General features: G+C 38.1%; 1 long non-coding RNA gene across 1 annotated transcript; it reads left to right on the top strand.

The window, feature by feature from the left end:
• Window positions 1–537: 537 nt before the first annotated feature.
• LOC132365445 (uncharacterized) lies at window positions 538–21,978 on the top strand. Its single transcript, XR_009503101.1, has 3 exons — window positions 538–836; window positions 2,468–2,574; window positions 21,903–21,978. It is a non-coding gene; the product is annotated as an uncharacterized LOC132365445 (long non-coding RNA).
• Window positions 21,979–23,058: the final 1,080 nt, after the last annotated feature.

The raw sequence follows: 23,058 nt of genomic DNA, 5'->3' as shown, positions 1-23,058 counted from the left end.
GCTACAAGAGACACTATAACAGAATAAAGAAGAAAAAGGTCCATGAAATTTTTACTTAGTGAGCTTTCTTTCTTATTACCAATTCTCCTCCTGCAACTGCATTTAAAATGATTTTAGGATTTTAGGTGACTACAACTGAAATTGGGAACTTTCCCAGACTGACGCCTTTTTTTGTTTGCTTTTTGTTACCGTATCCTTGGTTGTTCAAATTTAACAAGTTTAGTTGGGTATACCATGCACATTAACATCTTAGGTGCTTATAATTTTAAACTACGGACAGAAATTTGATACTGGCAATTGGGGCTAGCTAGCACACAAATGTGTGTGTGTATTTTGAAACGGTAGTGTTATTTTTAATTATAATTCTGCTCCAAGGCGCTCGGAAGGAGGGTGGAACAGGGGAGAGGGAGGACCACCTGCCTGTAAGACTCTGCTCTGACTGCGGAAGCGCTGGACCGCGCGGGCTGTGGGGCGGGGGGCGGAGGTGGTACCTGTGCCCATCACTAGGCGGAGGCGCGGGCTGCACGCGCTGATCCGTGCAGGCGCCGGGTCACTGACCAGGCGCTGCGCCTGCTCATTGCACTCGTGCGGGTGCAGTGGGCGCAGGCGCAGGCGTACGACGTCTATAGTCCACGTGAAGCCAGGGCTTCCGGCACTTGAGGCTCCGCCTGAGTTTCTTGCGCGCGTGGAGTAGGTCCTCCAGGTTTTTTCCCAGGGCTAAATGTGGCCCTGCAGCTTGTCTCGGCGGTGCCTGTGGCCTCGGGGAACTGGGTGCCCGCGTGTCTGTGGTACACCCGAACCAGGGATCTGTCTAGCTTCTGTCGTCAAGTCTCCAGGTAACTTTTTTTTTTTTTAACATCTTTATTAGAGTATAATTGCTTTACAATGGTGTGTTAGTTTCTGCTTTATAACAAAGTGAATCAGTTATACATATACATATGTCCCCATATCTCTTCCCTCTTGCGTCTCCTTGCCTCCCACCCTCCCTATCCCACCCCTCTAGGTGGTCACAAAGCACCGAGCTGATCTCCCGCTGCTATGCGGCTGCTTCCCACTAGCTATCTATTTTACGTTTGGTAGTGTATATATGTCCGTGCCACTCTCTCACTTCGTCCCAGCTTACCCTTCCCCCTCCCCGTGTCCTCAAGTCCATTCTCTAGTAGGTCTGCATCTTTACTCCCGTCTTGCCCCTAGGTTCTGCTGACCATTTTCTTTAAAAAAAAATTTTTTTTATTCAGATTCCATATATATGTGTTAGCATACGGTATTTGGTTTTCTCTTTCTGACTTACTTCACTCTGTATGACAGTCTCTAGGCCCATCCACCTCACTACAAATAACTCAATTTTGTTTCTTTTTATGGCTGAGTAATATTCCATTGTATATATGTGCCACATCTTCTTTATCCATTCATCTGTTGATGGACACTGAGGTTGCTTCCCTGTCCTGGCTATTGTAAATAGAGCTGCAATGAACATTTTGGTGCATGACTCTTTTTGAATTATGGTTTTCTCAGGGTATATGCCCAGTAGTGGGATTGCTAGGTCATATGGTAGTTCTATTTTTAGTTTTTTGAGGAACCTGCATACTGTTCTCCATAGTGGCTGTATCAATTTACATTCCCACCAACAGTGCAAGAGGGTTCCCTTTTCTCCACACCCTCTCCAGCATTTATTGTTTCTAGATTTTTTGATGGTGGCCATTCTCACCGGTGTGAGCTGATATCTCATTGTAGTTTTGATTTGCATTTCTCTAATGATTAATGATGTTGAGCATTTGCAGGTGACTTTTTGATGGAGGACGTTTGATGAGGCCGCAGGTGAAACATATCTCTTGATTGAATTTATTTTATATAGGTATGAATTCCCCTCAGTATATCTCTTGTAAGTGAGGCTCTGTGGAGACCATTTATGAGAGGGTAGTGAGAGTATAGCCAGTGCATCCAACTGGCTTGAAATTGTAGTTTCAGGTAATTGAATGCAATTCTGAAAAAAATGAACTATATATGCCTTTGATTATCAGCCAAATTAGACACATTCAGTTAGTGACCTAGCATATTTGCCAATTTAAAATTGATGTTTTAATCTTCTATGAAATGTATGCAAGTTTAAGGGCTAAGATAATATGAGCCTCATAAAAAGTCATTTGATCCAGAATATAGCTAATATATTTAAAATTAATATCAACGTTCTCGTTATGTTCGTAATTAAAAAAACTAGCTCGTTAATGACAATTTTAAGGCTAGATGTTGTAATGAAGGCCTAGCTTTTATAGTAATAGGTGAATACTTAAACACACCTTTTCCCACTTCGAGTGTGAAATATACCATCAGACATAGACCCAGAATGTGTTAATATTAATGTCTCTCCTCATGAAAGAAACTTGTCTGAATTACTGAAAGTTACCTAGAATTCCCTTGAGAATTTTGAGATTTTTGTTTCACTAATAAACTCTTTGATTTTTCTTAGGGAAAGCCATTTTTTGAATGCCTGCAGTGGAATGGCATTCATTCCACCTTCTACACCTCTGATAACCAGATGTAGAAGATATGCTTGCTCTTCAGGGCACAGTTCAGGTAAGCAAGATATATTTGTGTGTGTGCACATGTATAATTTTTGTTGTTGTTTTTCTTATTTTAATTCTTAATTCTATCTATAATTCTTTTATAATTCTATTTATAATTCTTATATATTTTATATCTTGATTTGATATCTATTTGTAGTCTGCCAGTCTGGCAGGGTGGAAGAAATTAGAGAAATAGGTGAGGGAGATTAAAAGGTACAGACTTCCAGTTACAAAATAAATGAGTCATGGGTATGAAATGTACAGCATACAGTACTGTACAGGGGAATACAGTCAATAATAATGTAATATCTTTATATGATGACAGATGAGTTATTGTGATCATTTTGTAATGTATAGAAATATTGAATCACTATGTTGTATACCAGGAATTAACATTGTGCTTGTAGGTCAATTATACTTCAAAAAAACCTAAACAAAGAAACAAACTCATAGCCCAGAAGGAGGGGGCCGGGGGAGGGGGAATTGGATGAAGGTGATCAAAAGGTACAAACTTCCAGTTATAAGATAAATAAGTACTAGGGATGTAATGTACAACATGATTGATATAATTAACACTGATGTATGTTGTACATGAAAGTTAAGAGTAAATCCTAAGAGTTCTCATCACAAGGAAATTTGTTTCCTTTTTTGCTTATTTTGTATCTCATATATAGATATATGAGATAATGGATGTTTTCTAAACTTATTGTGATAATAATTTCACGATGTTTGTCAGTCAAATCATTATGCTGTATACCTTAAACTTATATAGTGCTGTATGTCTATTATATCTCAATAAAACTGGAAGGATTAAAAAAGAATCCCCTCTACTCTCTCTTAGGAGAGTAGGCTCTTCATGTCATTTGTTCTCACAATTATCTGCATCGATGTCCATCTTCCTACCTAGTCCTTAGTCCACACAGGTCATGTCTGACACATCTCTCTTTCCTGTCCGGTTGGCCCCTTCAGTGGTCTGTGTGGGCATATGGGATCCCATGCTGTGTAGGCACTGAACTCACCACCATGCTGACACACATCTTCCCAGAGTCTCTGTGCATCTTCTCTTCTCTGGGATCTTGGTGACTCTCCAGAGATTTGTCTAGAACAGGACACAGGGCCCAGAAATCAAGGCTCATGTCACTTTTCCTCGCCCCTTCCACTTCCGTGTCTGATCCCTACACTCTCATCACGTCCCCTCCAACTCTCTTTTCTTTCTTTAATGGAGGAATGTTTTCTGTCTAGTGACCAGAGGCAGAATTCTTGTCTATTATTGTTTCTCTGAGTTTTGAGATTAGGAATAGTCTTCTTAATTCACCAGCTCCCGTCAGGACCTTAGGCTTTTGGAAAACAGAGCTGGGGAGAGACTTTGTTTTTCACTTAGCTCTGCCATATCCCTCTACTTAGTCATTGTGGAGGAAGATGGGGCGGGGGACCAAAATGGAAGAAAAACATGACTTAATATTTCAAATATATTAGTCTACTCAAAGGTACTAATAAAATGAAGGTCCTGGATTTGAGACTGACTTGACCCAGATTGTGTCCCGTGGTGTGTAAAGTCTGTAGCAATACAAGAACCAGCTCTACACCATTAGCAGTTCTGTCACAGACAAAGATCAATAAGACCAGTGTAATTAGGGAAGAAACCTGGGATATGACAGCATAAATCAACAAAAATTACAAAAAAATAACAGTACATTCTCTGCCAAATTGCCTTACTAACCTTAGCCCTCATTACTCTGGGCCTCTTGCTTGGCCCTATATTTTTGTAAAAATTATAAAATAAAGTTTTTTTTTTAACCATCATCATATATCTCATTTTCCTCTCTGACAAGTGACATTAGAGTGGCTGCAGGCATTGTTGGGGTCCAGCTAAGGGGAAGTTGAGTTGGGCATACAATTGACATTCGTGGAATGGAGGAGCAGGGTTAATATGAGTGTGTCTCACAGTGCTTGAAACAGGAATTACGAGGGTAGTCGGGAAGAAACAATGTTTGAAATATAAAGCACCAGAAGCTAATTTATGGAAAAGTATTTTAATCACCAGATTATAAAATTGTAATTGGAGGGTGCAGTTCCCATGGATGCCTAATTAAAATAGAAATGCTGTCTTATCAGGAATATACTTGATAATACATCATATAACAATTACATAATGAAAAGTCTGTCTTCTTTTTTGATGGGAGTTATGTAAAATAGACTTATTATATTTTCTGTGTTTCAGCAAGAAACTTATAATATGCTACAGAAATTTACATGACATTACCAATAATGAGTTGTGAAGTTGAAATAAACATTACTAGATAACCGATAATAGTGAAAAAAAATCCACAAATTTTGATCAACCATGTCAGAGGAAAACCTGAATTAAAACTTTTTTCATATAGAAAACATGGCCAAATAATACAAAATAATTTTCGTAGTTGTTAGAGTATGTAGTCAAAAAATATAGTAAAGAATGAATTGTAGAGGGACTTCCCTGGTGGTGCAGTGGTTAAGAATCCGCTTGCCAATGCAGGGGTCGCGTGTTCGAGCTCTGGTCCGGGAAGATCCCACATGCCACAGAGCAACTAAGCCCATGTGCCACAACTACTGAGCTTGCGCTCTAGAGCCTGTGAACCACAACTACTGAGCCTGCGTCCCACAGCTACTGAAGCCCACGTGCCTAGAGCCCGTGCTCCACAACAAGAGGAGCCACTGCCATGAGAAGCCTGCGCACCGCAAGGAAGAGTAGCCCCTGCTCACCGCAGCTAGAGAAAGCCTGCGTGCAGCAATGAAGACCCAAGGCAGCCAAAAATAAATAAAAAAATAGATAAAGAAAGAATGAATTGTAGAATGTGTTAGGAAGTTAATTAACAAAAAGATTATGGCATTTTCGTGAATTTTGTGATTTTTTGAGTGTCAGCTTTGTAAGATTTATTATTTATTTTTCCATTCTAAATAAGTATTAATGGGCATCTAATTTTTTAATTTGTTTATAATAGTATTAAGGTTTCCTTTATTCCAAGTAGTAAGTATTATTCATTGTATATAAAAGTTCATTCTACTGTTTTAAGGAAAGGTAGTTATTTCTTCTTTTAATAAGCATATTTTTGAAAAGAAAGAAAAAGAACTTATTAGTGTTACTCAGCTTGTGTAAACTCATTATGAAAAAATTTGAATTTTCATTTTTAGTACAGGGAAGACATATTTCTTCAATGGCATCAGTTTAATCCTCACTCGAATCCAGTGAGATACCAGAATTTCAGTATTTATGGATATTGCCATGAAATTTAAAGTACCTCCAATTTTTCTGTGTTACTAATGTGAAATCAGAGAAGATTTGCCTTTTAAAGATGATAGAAATGAGAGTTTTGGGTATGTATAACATTGAAAGGTATAGATTTCTTACTAGATACATGTGCTCTCACCATTACCGGAACTTGGAGAATTATTTTAGGGCAAGTCCTTGGAAGCTTTTGTTTACCCTTATTAAGAAGCACCCTCCATGCTATGCTATGTGAAATGTTCAAAATCTCTAACCCAGGTCATCTTTGGTGGTGTGCACAGGCAGTGTATATCCAATTTCGTATTGATCGGTTTTGTGTGTTTTATTTTATTTTTTAAAATGAGGGCCATGAAAAATTTTGGGCCCAGAGTTATTGAATCTGCCCATATTAATTGATATTTTTGTATGTTGAACTGTTCACTTGTATTAAACTGTTCACATGTTTCTTTTGTCACCTCCCACATGTGTATCCTCTATATGTGCAGAAACTTTGTTTTTTCCTCAACTGTATCTCCAGCACATGGAACCATGATAGCACACAGAAGGCACTTGATAAATATTTATTGAATGAATGGATGAATTATACCATTGACTTCAAAGGATGGGTTATACTATTTTTTCAGTTATTTTGATAATTCTTATTGATGGCTTATACTATGAATTTGAAATAGCCTGCTTCCGTTAAACATACTAAATTAAAATAAGAGTATTTTTTATGCTGCTTTCATAAAGAACCATTTAGTGTGTATTTAATAGAAAAAGAGGTGAGAAAAACAATGTTGCTATTAATTCAGTTCTTGCTTCCCATCAGATCATTTTATGCAGACAAAACAATGTACTCATCAAACCTGTTGAGTGCTCAAATCAATTATAATCAAATTGAGTAGAAATTAGCCAAGACCACCAATTATTTCTTTAAGTGTTTATTGTGTATCTGTTTATGTATATAGCACAGAGGCAGGCATTTGGGAAGCTAGGAAATTATTATATTTACATAAGCCTTGATTTCTTCTTTAAGAGCAGCAATCGTGTCAATTATGTCCTACATACCACATGTTCAGTGTGATGGCTTTTTGATGTTAATTTGGCTTGACTGAACTACAGTCCCCAGGATTCTCTATCTCGTATCTGTCTGGGTAGGGCAGTTTGCAAAAGATATCCTCTCATGAGACTACAAAGACAGTGGTCATTTTGTAGCATATGCATAACTTCTAAGTCATTAAAACCCTAATCTGGGTGCTGCTGTGAAGGGATTTTGCAGATGTGGTTAAGGTCCCTAATCATTAGAATTTAAATTAATGAAAAGGAAGAATACCTGGGGTGGGCCTAAATTAATCTGAGTGAAAGCCTTTAAAAGAGGACCTAGGATTTCCCTAAAGCCAGGACTCCACATAGCTTCTGGCTCTGTAATTGCTCCCTTCCTTCTGGATCTTCCTTCCTGACCACCACCTGTGAACAGAGAGCTTCAGTTTGTGCCTGTGGAGTTCCCCCCCTGAGTGTCATCTTCCCTTCCTGACTGCCTGTCTTATGCACTTTGGACTTGCTTAGCCAGCCCTCACCATTGTACTAGCCAATCCCTTGTAATAAAGTTGAAAAAAAAAAAATCTCATGGGAGAACTGGTCCATGAAGATGAAAGCATAGGCAATAATTCAGTGTCATCTTTAGTTATAAGGTAAAATGTGTGATACCGATAGGAAGCGCTGTAAGATGGCAGGATCGTGAGAGGTCAGTGTGGCCAAAAATTAGTGATAAAATGTAAATGATAAAAACAAAAACAAAAACAAAAGAGAGAAAGCATTTTGTCTAGTGTTAGCAGAATTATTGAGATTAAATTAATACGTGAATGCAGAGGATGGTAAACTGATTTCACTTTCAACCAGCAGCCCACTTAAACTTTCACCTTAGTTGTCCTTCTACAAGCAGCTAGAAAATCTAATAATGCCTTTAAATTATTGTGAATTATTACCAAGAAAATGTCAAGTATTCAACCTTAACAATCTTTAATTTTTACTGTAATTTTTCAGAGTAAAGTCAAGAATCCTGGGTAAAATGGGGTGTTTTGTAAAAGAAAAAAAGCTCAGGAGCAAAGCAACAAAAACAAAGATTTCCCTCCTTGCCCCTTCAAAATAATCTTTAGCTTGAGGACAGCCCTTCAAAGTCGCTGGGGCATGAGTTTGTTGAAGAATGAGCCAGCACACGTTTATTGAAAGGGTCAGGAGAGGCAAAGATGGCAGGCGTGTGTGTGGCTTGTGTGTGTGCATGTGGGAAGGGTCATGGCAGAGGAGCATCTGGCTACTAATATTTGAGGAAAGGTGTTTCCAGAAGATAAGAGTTTATTCTGATAGAAATCCTGGAGGTGTTAAGGTTGCCGTGCTAGTTCAAGAAAGATTAGCTTTGTTTACTGAGAATACATTTGAAGAATCACTTAGAGCATATGTTCTTGCTGTAAATATATTTTTTCATTCTTGTTTGTGAGCATGAAACAGTTCTTTGGGGTAAAACGGGAAAAAGGGTCTAAAGTTTTCTAGTAATTTCTTAATTTTAGGAAGCAAGCACCATGCTGGCAGTTGTAGGAGAAATAATAACATATTTAACATAATAAATAGTATGTGTATAGCATTTTGTAGCTTATAAAGCACTGGCATATTTGCCACATAATTTCCTTCTAGGGTCAGTAGAACCTCTTGGCAGGTCACAGCAACTCTGTGATATAGACTGAAACTGTATTTTACACATACAGAGTTTAAGACTTTCATCTCTCTGATTAGAATGCCTTCTTCCTGGAATGCTTTACCAACTGTTAAACCCTCGAAATACTTCTGTGTCAATTCATAAATAGTTTCAACGCCTAACCTACTGAGTACTCCCCACCTCTCATGGCGCCAAATTGTATAACTGGGGCTTTTGACTCTCCACCATCCATCAGTGGAAGTGTTACTGTCTAGCCCAGTGGGGGGCTACCAAGACCTAGCTCTAAACTTTCCTGGTTTCTCCTCTGATTGGCTATTGCCCAGGTCATGCTAATTGTTAAATATCTTAAATGATATTCCCTAGTTACTGATTTTACATTTATTATCCATCTTTTAAAACTGTTAAAATCTGTCATCTCTGATGTTTTTCTTTCTAGTTCCTTTAGTTTTGGGGGCTTATGCTTGAAAAATCCCAATATGGTGATTTCAGTAGAGTGTCAGGAGGGAGAAGAGATAAATGCATTCGTCAGTGTGCGTCATTTAACCGTAGTTAGATTAATAATCTTGAAGGATGCTGAAAACATCTGCTGGAATAGGGTTTATATAAAAGCTTACTGTGGAACCTTGTTAAGAAGTGCCACATGAAGAGAAAACGAACTCTTTGATCCAATAAGTGTGGAAGTGTTGGATTAAATAAAGTCAAACATGTTTTTTCCTCCTCAGCTTTTAAGTGCTTTTTCTATGCTATCGTTCATTGTTAATTTCCAAAGCCAGTGTTAAAATATGCTGTGTTTCTCACACTTTTTTTCTCCTCAGAATCTTCTTCCCTTTTAAATAGAACACGAATGTCCTTTTAAGGCAGTAACACCTTATCATGAGCATTATTTTAGAAAGTGATGCATAATTTGAGGGGGACTTGTGCTGTACCATCTGCAGTCCACTGGGCATCGGGCACTCCTGTCTAAAGTCGCATCTGAATTTAAGCAAAGAAGCTGGGAACCATATTTCCCAGAATCTTCTTCCTTGTGGAGTCCCAGATTTGAGCTTTCCCATGAAAGGACATATTCTTAAGAGCTCAGCTCTTGAGAACCACCAGCTAAGTGGATTCACTCAAAGTCAGTTCATAGGACCTTCTCGGAGATACTATAGAATTGCAGCAACTTCTAGGCAAAACCTTTTATCAGTAGTTTTAGTGCTTTGGGCTGAGACAACCTCTCTAATTTTCAGAGGCAGCTCTCTTAACTTTTTTTTTTTTTTTTAAAGATTTAATTTTATTTATTTTTGGTGGCGTTGGGTCTTTGTTGCTGTGCGTGGACTTTCTCTAGTTGTGGCGAGCGGGGGCTACTCTTCATTGCGGTGTGTGGGCTTCTCGCGGTGGCTTCTCTTGTTGTGGAGCATGGGGTCTAGGCATGTGGGCTTCAGTAGTTGTGGTGCATGAGCTCAGTAGTTGTGGCTCACGGGCTCTAGAGCTCAGGCTCAGTAGTTGTGACACACTGGCTTAGTTGCTCCGCAGCATGTGGGATCTTCCTGGACCAGGGATCAAACCAGTGTCCCCTGCATTGGCAGGTGGATTCTTATCCACTGAGCCACCAGGGAAGTCCCTCTCTTAACTTTTGGTGGAAGCTTCCCTGACCTCTGTTCTCCCATTTCTTCTAAGAAAAATGTAAGCCCCTGATTCTTCATAAAACCCTTTAGATCCATGATTCATAGGGTGGCTTCTGTTTTCCCGATGAACAACAACTGATTCAATACTAATCAGGAGTGTCAGTGAGTTAATCAGAAATGTCTATGTAGCTACCTATTCAGATATTAGAATAACCACTTAGGAGTTCATGAAATTTACTTAATTTCAGGAAGCCAGTGTTGGGAAGATTTCTCTATAGACTTTTCCAATTTGGCGCTGAGCAGTGTGACCAAAAATAAAGCTGTTATTCATGTAGGCAAGTCTTTTTCCAAAGGGTATCAATACAGCTTAAATCACCAAGATCTTGGCCAGTCTATGTAAATTGGACATTAAAAAGGAAAATTATCTAATATAATATCCTGCAGATGCTATATCAAGTTCAGATAATTATATTGAATTGGTGAGCTTTCTTGTTGGAAGAAGATCCCTTTTTGAAAACTGGTAGAGTATGAGGACTAAACTGAGATTAAAGGGCAAAAACAAAATAAGCAAAGCCAAAACAAAACAGCATTTAAAAAAACCCAACAACTTCTTCCCTACATCAGGGTACATAAACAAGTTCCCTGACCTCTCTCTCCCTATCCACTTCAATCATGCATTCATTCAGCTTCAACCCAAAGCACATTCGCCTTTGAACATTGTATATTACTATCACCTTATTCTTTAATAGTTTTGATTCCAGAGACCAGAATTCAGTGTACTGTAATCTCCTATAGGGCCAGGACCAGGCCCCCCTTTTTTTCCTTTGTATAGAAACTTGAACAACATACAGTTTAGTGCTAAAAATGCTTCTTTGTGTAGATTTTGGGGGTTAGATGTTGACTTGTCATTTCTGTTGTGTACGTATCTTGCTTCTACTTCATTTGTATTATGGAAGGTCAAGTGTATAGAACTGCTGATTAGTTAAATCTAAGTTACATAGCCTGTCTCTCAAGCCAAAGAAGGATGGACAGAACAATCAAGCTGGACATTTAAGCACTAATCTTTTAGTTCTTTGTTGAATGAATAATGTGTTTCCTGAACTATCCAATCTGTAAAATATAAAGAATCACACAGTTCATTTACATGTCGGTCAATCAATGAGAATGTATTGGACACTTCTGATATATCTAGCATTGTAATAATTACATATTATTTTCATTGTCAATAAGTAATAATATTTTTCGACCCTCACATAGAATAAAGTATATGAAAGATTCAATTCTTTCCCTAACAGAGAGTCAAAATTATATTGCTCTGAGTGAAGTTTTAATGCATATCAGGTCATCATAAATTTTTGAATAGTTTTTTCTTTATTGAAGTATAGTTAATTTACAGTGTTGTGTTAGTTTCAAGTGTGCAGCAAAGTGATTCAGTTATACATACATATATATATATATGTTCTTTTTCAGGTTCTTTTCTATTATAGGTTATTACAAGGTACTGAGTATAGTTCCCTGTGCTATACAGTAGGTCCTTGTTGTTTACCCATTTTATATATAGTAGTGTGTTTATGTTAATCCCAAACTCCTAATTTATGTCTCCCCCGCCCTTATCCCATGGTAACCACAAGTTTGTTTTCTGTGTCTGTGACTCTATTTTTGCTTTGGAAATAAGTTCGTTTGTATCATTTTTTTTAGATTCCACATATAAGTTATATCATGTGATATTTGTCTTTGTCTGACTGACTTCACTTAATATGATGATCTTTAGATCCATCCATGTTGCTGCAAATGGCATTATTTCATTTCTTTTCTTGGCTGAGTAGTATTCCATTGTATGTATATATATACCACATCTTTATCCATTCATCTGTTGAGGGACATTTAGGTTGCTTCCATGTCTTGGCTATTGTAGATAGTGCTCTGTGAACATTGGGGTGCATGTATCTTTTGAATTAGAGTTTTCTCCAGATATATGCCCAGGGGTGGGATTGCAGGATCATATGGTAGTTCTATTTTTAGTTTTTTAAGGAACCTCCATACTGTTCTCCATAGTGGCTGTACCAATTTACATTCCCACCAGCAGTGTAGGAGGGTTCCTTTTTCTTCACACTCTCTCCAGCAATTATTATTTGAAGACTTTTTAATAATAGTTATTCTGACTGGTGTGAGGTGATACCTCATTGTATCAGTAGTTTTGATTTGCATTTCTCTAATAATTAGCAATATTGGGCATCTTTTCAGGTGCCTGTTGGCCATTGAACAGATTTGTTTTAATCTAGCATGGGGCATAGAAGGCTCAATATAACACATCATTTCTCATCACAAAAATATGTCTGGTCTTGTTTTCAAGGATGGCCTGGGAAATTCTACAGTCCCAAAACGTGGATGACATATGGTAGCTGAAATGCCACCAACCACCCAAACAAAGAAGAGACCTTTGCAAGGCCAGAAATAAGTTGTTTGTTCAGTTTTCCAAGCGCAGAAATGATTTAGCTCTGAAAAGCAGTCAGGGAGAAGTTTGTTTAAAATGCAGTCTAGAAAGAGATTGCAATTTTCCCAAGTTCTCAGTCAGCTTAGGGAGGTTGTTAACAAGACTTTCAGACTCCTAAACCTCTAATAATCAACATTTTCTAGTAAAGCCTGGGATTAGCAAGCCTTATAAATGGTGTCTGGCTCAGAGTTGGGGGCCTGGCTCTGAATGATTTCTACTTGGTCTTTTTGTTCTTCTAGTCACTCACTACCAAACACCCTAATGAGAAAAACAAAACAGAAGAAAGCAAACTGTCTTTGGTACTCAGTGGAATAGTTTTGAGCAGATTGAAAAAAAGGGAGAAGCTCATAAAACAGTAAGTTTTATTAAAGGAATATAGAAGCATAATATTTAAGCAGTTTCAGAGAGTTCATTGCTTCAGTTTGGGGGTTGAGTTGGATGGAGAAATGAGCAAAGATAAATTTTGAAAGTGGAGTTCAAATTGACTTCCATTTATAAAAAGATTGAATTTTTACCTCACTTTAAAATAATCCATTTGTTGTATAAAGTGATATGAACCTATGTGGGGTTACTAGCTGATATGATTACTAATGAGTATATATTATATGTTATTTCTGGTTTGTTTATAAATACATGTTTCTGATTACACAGCTGAAGAATCTCAGAACACAGACAAGTCTGAAAGTCTGTTACTGAAACTGAATCAACAATTCAAAATTCATGTTCTGTTAAGAACATGTCATCTCAAAGATACGAAAGTCAGTGCATATTCAGGATGAATGAGTTTAAGTAGAGTGTTTATATATTTACATATATGGTCCCGGAGGTTCTCTGTGCTACTCTGGCATGTCACATCAGTCAGTGTGTTCTTGGTCAAATGATTCAGAGCAGATTTAAAACCAAACTTTGTGGCTGATTTTTACCATACTTAAAATAAAGTGAATAAAGTACCATAACCTTGAGTGTCAGCTCAAGGAAAATTTTACACACATATCCAAGTGATTACCACTTAGGTCAAGATATAACATATGGCCATCACCCAAAGCTTCCCTTATACCCTCCTCAATCAAATCTCAGCCTTCTCAAGTTACCACTATTATGATTTCTGTTGTCAGTTTTGCCTGTTCATTCAGTTCTTCCTTTTCTTTCTTTCTTTCTTTTTTACTGCTATGTAGTACTCCACTGTATGAACTTCCACAGCTTATGTATCCATTCCCCTATTGATGGATATTTCAGTTGTTTCTAGTTGGAGGATATTATGAAAAAAGCTTCTGTGGACATTCTTGTACACATCATTTGGTGTAATCAGATTTACTCTCTCATTAATGCTTACTTAGGCAAGATATTTATAATTATTCCTCTTTCATAAACAAACCCAGGGTACCTAGTCAGTTGTGAACCGTGCAGCTTCCTCCAGACCAGGGTGCTTCTAGCCCTATAGCTGAGCTTAGCAAGGATATCATTTGTACCACCCCAGAGAGAACAAGTCACATATCCTGGGCTCCAGGGGCCACATAGAATAGTGCAGTGAGACCAGCCTGATAACATTGCTCTTGGCCCCATTGATAGAGAGACTGACAACAATTTTCAGGTCCATAATTTATTCATTGTTACTTTGAGCAATTTGCTTCACCTATACTATGTACAATTGTTACTTATAAATATAGGATAATAATAATAATCTACTAGGGTTTATAATGTGGTTTGTCTGTTGTGCTTTGTGGTTGTTAAATTTTAGTATTATACTTTATTTTCCATCCTTCCGTTTTTGAAAATTGGCATTTCAAATAGAAACTCTAAGTGACATTTATGACTGTTTTCAAGATTCCTCCCACTGGGTGTTTTCTTTATTCATGTGGTTGCTGTATGTATTTAGATAATAAAGTGTCAAAAAACCATCCCTCAAGGCTACTTATAAACTATACAGTATGTTGGAAATAGACTCACCTGCCTGTCAGTTGTGAAGGCATGTTAAGCCTTCTGTATAATTTATTGCTTTTACTGCTCTTGCTTATCTACTGGGCTTTACAGCCAGGTAGGAGGCCACCTATTCGTTATGCCCATAATGTTTTTTTAAACAGTATTTTAAGAGCTGGGCAGATGTTCCCTGGGAAATGGTTAAAAACCAAGTACCTTGTAGAGGTAAATGGTGATAATGATTGTTTTCTCATAATTGAATCAGGAATAGAATAGACTAAGCCCAACATCAGCTTTTTGGGACAGACCATGGTGGAATGAAATTCTGTTTCTTTCATAGATAGTCATAGTTGATCTTCATTTTTTAATAAATTCAGTAGTCTTTGTATTTTGTCAATCAAGACTGTCTAGTTGTAAGTGATAGAAATATATTTAAAATCGCCTATGCACAATACAGGTAGGATCAATAATAATAATTTAAGTTTGCTGGCTTCCAAAACCACAAAGTCCAGGAGCCTGTTTGGCTCTAGGCATGGATTCAGGCATAATGTGGAGCTCAAATGATGTCATCAGTATCAGTTTCACTTTATCACTTGGAAGTGCTGGACAGATGATGGCCAGGGGTCCAACAATCTCACCCATTTGCTTAGCAGCAGTCACGGGTTGCATTCTGCATAAGGAGATACAAAGATGGAGTTTGTGGTACATGCTGTTTATTAGGAATCAACACCTGTGAGAGGAAGAGGGGGAAACAGGATTGGGCAGAGGGAGCTGTCAAGCTGAAATTCAGTTCTGGCAAAGCCTCAACCAGTCTGGTGAGGAAATTTGGAGTGAGTGTTGTCTTCCAGAGTTGTCTCACATCAGGCCCCAATAGCCGGGCATTTATACCTCTGCCTCACTCCGTTACTGGAAGCATGCTGCCCTGGAAACTGTGTGACCTCCGGCAAGGTGGATCTCTGTGGCTAGAGAGCTGCATCAGACCCTGAAAGGGCTGACGGCTGGAAGATGTCTACTGACTGTACAATCGGGCAGAATTTTTGCCCTCAGAGGGGATCTTCATGTCTGCTACACTTTGCCTGTTGTCCGGCTCAGCTCTACTTCTTAAACCTACATTTGGGAGAGCGTTTAGGGGGAAGAACCACAGCCCCTGCCACTGACATTGGTCTCGGGGGGTCATAATTGGTCCTTATTTCTCCCTCCTCTAATATCCAACCTAAATTCTTCTTAATCTTAGATACCATCTGTGCTCACCTTAATGGCCTGCCTATAGTCGTGAGCTAGACTTTCGATCTAAGGGGTCTGGGTCGTGGGTTGCCATGTTTTTCGTCAGACTAGAATTCATGCCTGATAAGGCCTCAAGCCTACTGAGAACTAAGAAACATAGTTTGTCAGTTTCCCACTTTCAGGCAAAATGAATGAGCCTTTATACCCCCCACCTTGCTCAGTCACTGGATGTAGGCTGCCTGGGAAGTGCATAACCTCAGGTGGAGGTGAGTTTCAAAACTTAGGTAAGATCCTGAAAGAACTGATAACTCAAGGCTGTTTGCTGACCACAGACCTTGTGCAAATGTTTTCCTCATAGGATCTGAGCAGTGCATCTTCAGGTCTGCCATAGCAGATCCATTGGAAGAGGCAGTCTTTTCCAATAGCTATGGCAGTCATAATAGTCCAGCATGGGGATAGGAGTATGGGCTCTGACTGGCCTGCTTGTTAAGTTTGCCAGTCTCTTACCCAATCACTGTGGTCAAGAGTATGGGCTTTTCCCATTGGCCCAGTTCCCGTAATATGACCACCACTGTGGTCAGGAGAGGAGTGGTTCTTCCATTCAGCATATGGAATCAGTTCACTATAGAAAACCTATCTTTAGTTACCAGACTATAGGGGAAAGAATTTTGGTCAGCCAAACACAACTGAAGTCCACTGTTTGTAGGAGTCAGTAAGAATTGTAGAAGCAGCTGTAAAACATCTACAAAAGTAAGCTAGTATTAAAGTCAAAGGCTCTAGGAAATCCTGGGATCAACATTTGTAGGTCTCTCAGTTCAAACCTGCAGGTGAGAACAGAAATAAGAGAAGCACAGTTTCCTTTTAGCAAGTGCCGAGTCCATAGCAGCGGAAGTGAAAACTATGAACAAACCCCACAAACGTCATCTAAAGGGGGTAGTCTCACTATGTGCTGATGAAAAATAAGCCTTTTGCTTCGCAGGAAACTCCCAGAATTTCATTTTGATGTGTATTGTGTAGAATGATTGTCAGAGTCCATCTAGGAAAGTAGAAACCTGTCCAAGTGTTTAAATTAGTAGTAATATATGCAGGGCATCCATTAAACATGGGATAGAAGGCAGATGGGATGGTGAGTCAACTTAGGTGCGTAGTAGGAGGAAGCCACAACCACCAGTATTAGGGTAGAGCAGTTAGGGGAGGCAGCAGGATTAAAGGGGTCAGAAGGTTGGAGTCACCCAGTTAAACCCCTGCAGACCTGTTTGATGAGAGCTGAAGCCACATAGGAGATGCAGTTAATGCCAGAGACATTACCCAAGTTTGAGTGGGAAGGGGATGGAGAAGTATCCTGGCTTTTCCTTCTACTACCTTTCCAGTTTCCCTGGTGCCTCTGAATAGCATAGCTGAGCCACACCAGCTGATTTTAATAAATAAATGGATACAATGCATCCTGTTGTAATCGGTCCTGCCTCCATGTATTGCAGAGGCTGGAAAGGATGAAGAATGCCCTGGAGGGCAAGGCCCAGGAATGACATTTATAGCCAGGATGAAAACACTATCAGTCTTAGACTAAATGCCTTAAATTTGAGGTGAAGCAAAGAAAAGGTGGTTCAGAGACTGAAATTGATATTCTCTCCTTTCTTAAGTAATTCTTATCCTTCAGAGTCCCCAAGACCAGTAAACTGGTCCTGATAGTTATTTCTCCAGGTCTCTTATTTGTGACAAAATAAGGCTCTTTTCACTTTCCACAAGATTTATAACCTGGAAAACCAGCTATGTATTAGTGTTCTTGACTTCTTTATCTCATAGGGGTTGGGGAATGCAAGCACTGGAACAGTTTAGAAGTACATTATACTAAAAGCAACATTTACAACTGAGGAGGTTTATTGGAAGAGCAACTGCTGGTTTATCTGGAAATGAATCCTACAGCTTAACCTCAGTCATTCCTTAGAAATCACATGTATTTTAATCTATGAAATTGTAACACATAAAAGACCTGATAGAGATAAAGCTCATTAAAGCTGAATTCTGTAAAGGGAGCATTTGACCATTCTTTGCCCATCTAAACGCTAGACACTATTGGCTACTAAGGGTCTACTGGATCTCAGTGTAGCAACATCCAGAGGGTGCTTCAGTTGAAGAAGGGATTTGCTGAGATGGCTTAAAATCATGCTTTATAATGAAAATTATATATTGTTTTCTATGTATATTTATCTCCTGGGCAGAGAGCTGGGACATAAGTGGGGTTTTACGTTCTTTCAGGGATTGTGACATGTCACTATCCTTTGTACAATGTCTGAAAACATTTACCTTATTTATTTGTTCCACTTTCATAGTTGTTTATGGTGGGAGTACTAGTCTGGAATATGTTACTCAGTTATGGTAGGTAGTGGATAACCTCATGGAATATTCTGATATATGATAATGTTATTCATTTTCAAAAGTATGTAGGCTCTTGTTATAATTACTTGGATTGTATTCATTTATTTATTCAATCAATTTATAGTTATCAGTCAAAGGCTAGTTATGTGCTACCAACAATACCAAGTACTAAATATAGGGTGAAGAGTGAAAGAGGCGTGATACTTGATTTCATGTGGTCTACATACACTTTAGAACTGACTTGTAATATTAAAAATAAACTTTATATTTTAATGGATTTACTTCTATTTATAGATTAATTTGGGGAAGATATCTTTGCAATATTTCTTCTTACATTCCACAGAGATAATTTCAAATCACCTTTCTGTCCTTGAAAAAGTTTTATAAATTTTGTCTGTCTTTTTTCTTAGATATAGGACTTGCATATGTCTTGTTTAGTTAACCCTAGCTATTTTATGGGATGGGTTTTGTTGCTACTGTCAGTGTGCTATTTTTTTCCCCCATTACACTCTGGTGGTTATTGCTCGTATAAAGGCAAGCTGCTGATCTCTCCATGAAATCCTAATAGTTGTTTCCTTGGGATTTGCCAGGTAGAGCTTACTGCATCTTTATTTCCATGAAATATGCTCTGCAAAGTACTGGTTATTGCCGTGAATTAGTATTGTGTGTGTGTTTATCTAATGTGAGCAGGCTGTATATGCATTTTCTGTGCAGGGATTTGTGTTCAGTGTAGTGTGGCCATAGGAGATTTAAACTTCTCTTGGAAAGATCAGCCACTTCCTGCTTAGAGTCAGGGTTGAAAAATAGAATTCCCATCCATGCAGCATCGTGTCCTACCCTGTGAAATACCAGTAAACATCCTCCTGGCCGTAGTCCCTTAGGACAGGCCTGCTTAACCATGTAAAGCTACATGGTGGTCAGGCTAGATAATTTTCATCTGGCCGTGAGACTATGGGAAGAAGCCACATTTCACCATAAAATATGTATGTTTTTGTATGTCCATCTGCAAACTCATGCTAGCCTTTAATAACATATATTTTAAATTCTGAAATGTTGACATAAATACCATGTCCAACCATCATATTTTTCCAAACATTAATAATAGTATAGTTGAAGTCATCAATAATTGGATGAAACATCATTGTTGTATAGTATTCCATCACCTCAAGACACTGTATTTCTTTTTATTTTTAAAATATATTTTTATGTATTACATTCTTTATTTAAGGCTGTTAATGGCACTCAACATCACCCAGATTTTATTTATTTAAACATAGTTTCTAATAGGTTTTGTTGTTGATACTTACTGAATTTCCCTACCTGATAGCATTAAAATAATTTAAAATCAAACTAAGGAAAATACACACACATCATAGGGAGTTTTCATTCTCGAATATATGAACACGTTTTGAAGCTGAATTGGATAAAATGACTTTTCTTATTGTCTGGGTTGTTTTAGAAGATAAGAGAAAAGAGAATGTTGATTGGCTAGTCTAAGTAGTACACTGGCTGTGGTTTAAAAAATACTGTGAAAAACTGATAAAGGATGACTCTTCTTCCTAAGAAAAACGCACATACACAGAGAATTTTATTTTATTTTATTTTTATATTTTTTAAAGTCTTTATTGAACTTGTTACAATATTGCTACTGTTTTTTAAAAAATTAATTAATTAATTAATTAATTAATTTTTGGCTGCTTTTGGTCTTCGTTGTGGTGTGTGGGCTTCTCATTGCGGTGGCTTCTTGTGTTACGGAACACCGGTGCTAGGTGTGTGGACTTCAGTAGTTGTGGCACACGGGCTCAGTAGTTGTGGCTCACGGACTCTAGAGCGCAGGCTCAGTAGTTGTGGCACACGGGCTTAGTTGCTCCGTGGCATGTGGGATCTTCCCAAACCAGGGCTCGAACCCGTGTCCCCTGCATTGGCAGGTGGATTCTTAACCAATGTGCCACCAGGGAAGTCCCACACAGAATTTAACATTCAACTTTGATTTGGTCCAACCTCCTCATTTTGCAGGTAGTTAACAGATACAGGGAGGAAATAAGCCACACGATTACGTAGAGGTAAATTCTGGCTTAGAATGTCTTCTGATCTAGTCTAATGCTTTCATGATGCTATAGAATAGCTAAACGAGAAAGGGGCAAAGGGGAATAAGTAGAAATGAAGTGGACAGACATTAAAGGGATGCAAACAGAAGCAAAGAAATACTTAACAAAGGTATTTGCCTAAGTGAATGACAAAAGAAGTAATATACAAGTGACAATATAACAAATAAAATAATTTTTTTCCTCCTTGAGTATAAGACCTCTTTAGTGCTAATGTTAAAAACAAACAAGAGGCAAGTTCAATCACTAATATAGTTAAAACAAGTAGACTATTAATATATTTACAAAGATAATTGTTAGAGATTAAATGTGCAAGGGGAAAGTTGTCTGTGGCTCTAGAACTTGAAGGTTAATGTATGTGGGTTGGACCATGCCCTGAGTGTGTGTACATATATATTATATACCTATAATAAATAAGTGTTTACTTAGTAAACTAAGTGTTTACTTATTTATTATATGTATGTAATGTATATATACACACACTCAGGGCATGACTTTCATTAAATTTGTTAATAGCAGTAGCAACTAGGTATTAATAAAGCGTCTCCAGTATGGACTGTATTCTGTTTTGCAACCAATTGGAGGACGGACAGAGTCTCTTTGAAAGATAAGAGTAAAACATCTAAAAGACAAATTTATATGGCAGCAGCTTAATCAAGACAAGATCTGATAAGGCAGATTTACCATGCATAGACACAAAGGAAGGCAAATCTGTTTTCAGCATATCACCCAGCAATATTTGATGTTTGCATGCCAAGGTTAGTACAGAGATCTGATTTCAGCCTAGGATCAAGTTCATGGACAACAGTTGCTCTTTTTCTTTTTTCTTTAATGGTTTTACTCTCACATTACCAGTTACACGGTTCAACTTCTAGAAACACATCAGTTGGTCTTAAGGAAGCCTCATGACTAATGTCTTTAACAAGAACAGGGTTTAAAAAAAATGTGGTACCTAATTCCAGTGTTGTTTATAAGAACACTTCAGCTCTGGGAACAGTTCTTGCTGTTCCAGGCTGGTCATTTGCCCCCAGCGTAATCCTCATCATTTCTGCTGGGAGCAAATTCGTGGCCTGGAACTTGGGGAGGTCAGGTACTGCCAAGTTCAGGTCAGGGCACAATGGGAGCGGGGTGGTTGGGGATGAGGAGTGAGAGCAGTATTCCAGCACACCATACTACTCCCCATGAGGGCTTCCTCCGTGTATCTAATTAATGCAGCCTAATTAATAAGAGCTCTTTCCTGGAGTTGCCAGCTGTCTGTTGGTCAGAGGAATGCAATAGATTTTAGTTTCTCTTGTTTAATTTTACCTTTTTCATTTACTGTTCTGAGGGACAAAATGGTGTGTCACTGGCTTCTCAAATGGAGTTGAAGTATGTTTGCAAAGATCTTCAATTGACTATACGGTGACTCAGTAGGATTTTATAAATCATAAAACCTTTTAGAAAACAATACAACCAATAAATTTTTATTCAAACCTGCACTGTTTTCAAAACTATGGCTAATAAATGAAAGATAAGGAAGTATGTTTGTTGAGTTATAAAGAAATATAAGGAAAGGTTAATATCTGGAAACTAACATCAAAGAGCTTGTTGACTAGTTAGGGAGAAAAAATTGATTCTCACTCATTCATTCATTTATTTCATCCATTTTCTCACTTATTCAGGTAACAAAGCTCTTTCAAATACTTCCGATGAATTAGGAATCATGTTTTGAAGACGCAATTGTAAATAATGAACAAGTAAGTGGCACAAATTGTAAGAGCTTTTGGAGTTCAAGTTGCGCCTGTGAAAGGGTACATAGAGAATGGGAGAATGAATTTATGAAAGGGAGCATCATTATAATGAATAGCCGTAGTGGATTATATTTTTGTTTGATTTTTTTCTCCTTACTTCCTTGCTCTAGATGAGCCTAGGTAAAGGAGCAGCATAGAGAACTAAGTTAAAAAATGAGTAAGAAGCTTTAAGTCAATCTGCGTCTGCAGTGGAAGAGATGTATCATCTATAATGGATTTGCTGTACAGAATCTGGTTGACTTTGTGAGAAGATGGAAATAGCAATTGTCACATCTCCACTCCCCTCTCGACTCCTTCTATTTCTTGAATAAAGAGAGCTATTTGTTTATGCTCACCTGCTAGAATTTAACAGCTAAGAATATGCTGGAACATCAGCAGTTTTGCCCTGGCAAAGAGCATTCTGTGAGTGACCCTGCCGACACACTTGTGTTGTCCTGACTGTAGCACAGCTTGCATTTGTCACAGGTGAATGGGCTCAATTAGCAAGAAAGAGAGAGTGTTTCAATCGTTAAAAAAAAATAAAAGGCAAACAAGGAAGAAAACATTTTCCTCTTTAAGGAGTTCTGAAAGAGAGGTGACATTGTAGCATATAATTTTCTTCTTCTTGGGTTTTACAAAGAAAGCAACTAAAGCAAGAAAACAGCACATTATTTAGCATTGGCAAAGTTATTTGAAACAAAACTGCAGGACAGAATTCTCAAAAGACATTAATAAGGAGTATGGTTTTCCGTGGGTATTAATGTTGTTCTTACACACTCTAAACTTATATGCCTCCCTGTTATGCTTATTAAAATCTCAGGGGAAATATTAGGCATTTGCTATGATCTATATAATGAAGCAGATAACCCCAGTTTTGCTTGAACTTATGCAATTTCCTAAGAGGCATTACTTCCTTCAGCTTATGGGATACTATTTCGTACAATGAAAAAATTAACTTTTTAGATAGTATCGTGATGGGTTGATTGAAAATCTCAGCCTAGCCACTAACCAGTTAGGTGAGTTATGTGTGCCTTGACTATAGTGATGA

This window comes from Balaenoptera ricei, chromosome 4 (assembly GCF_028023285.1).
Source record: "Balaenoptera ricei isolate mBalRic1 chromosome 4, mBalRic1.hap2, whole genome shotgun sequence".
Classification (NCBI taxonomy): Eukaryota; Metazoa; Chordata; class Mammalia; order Artiodactyla; family Balaenopteridae; genus Balaenoptera; species Balaenoptera ricei.
Note: the sequence above shows the minus strand (reverse complement) of the source record. Positions and strands in the feature narration are given on the sequence as shown.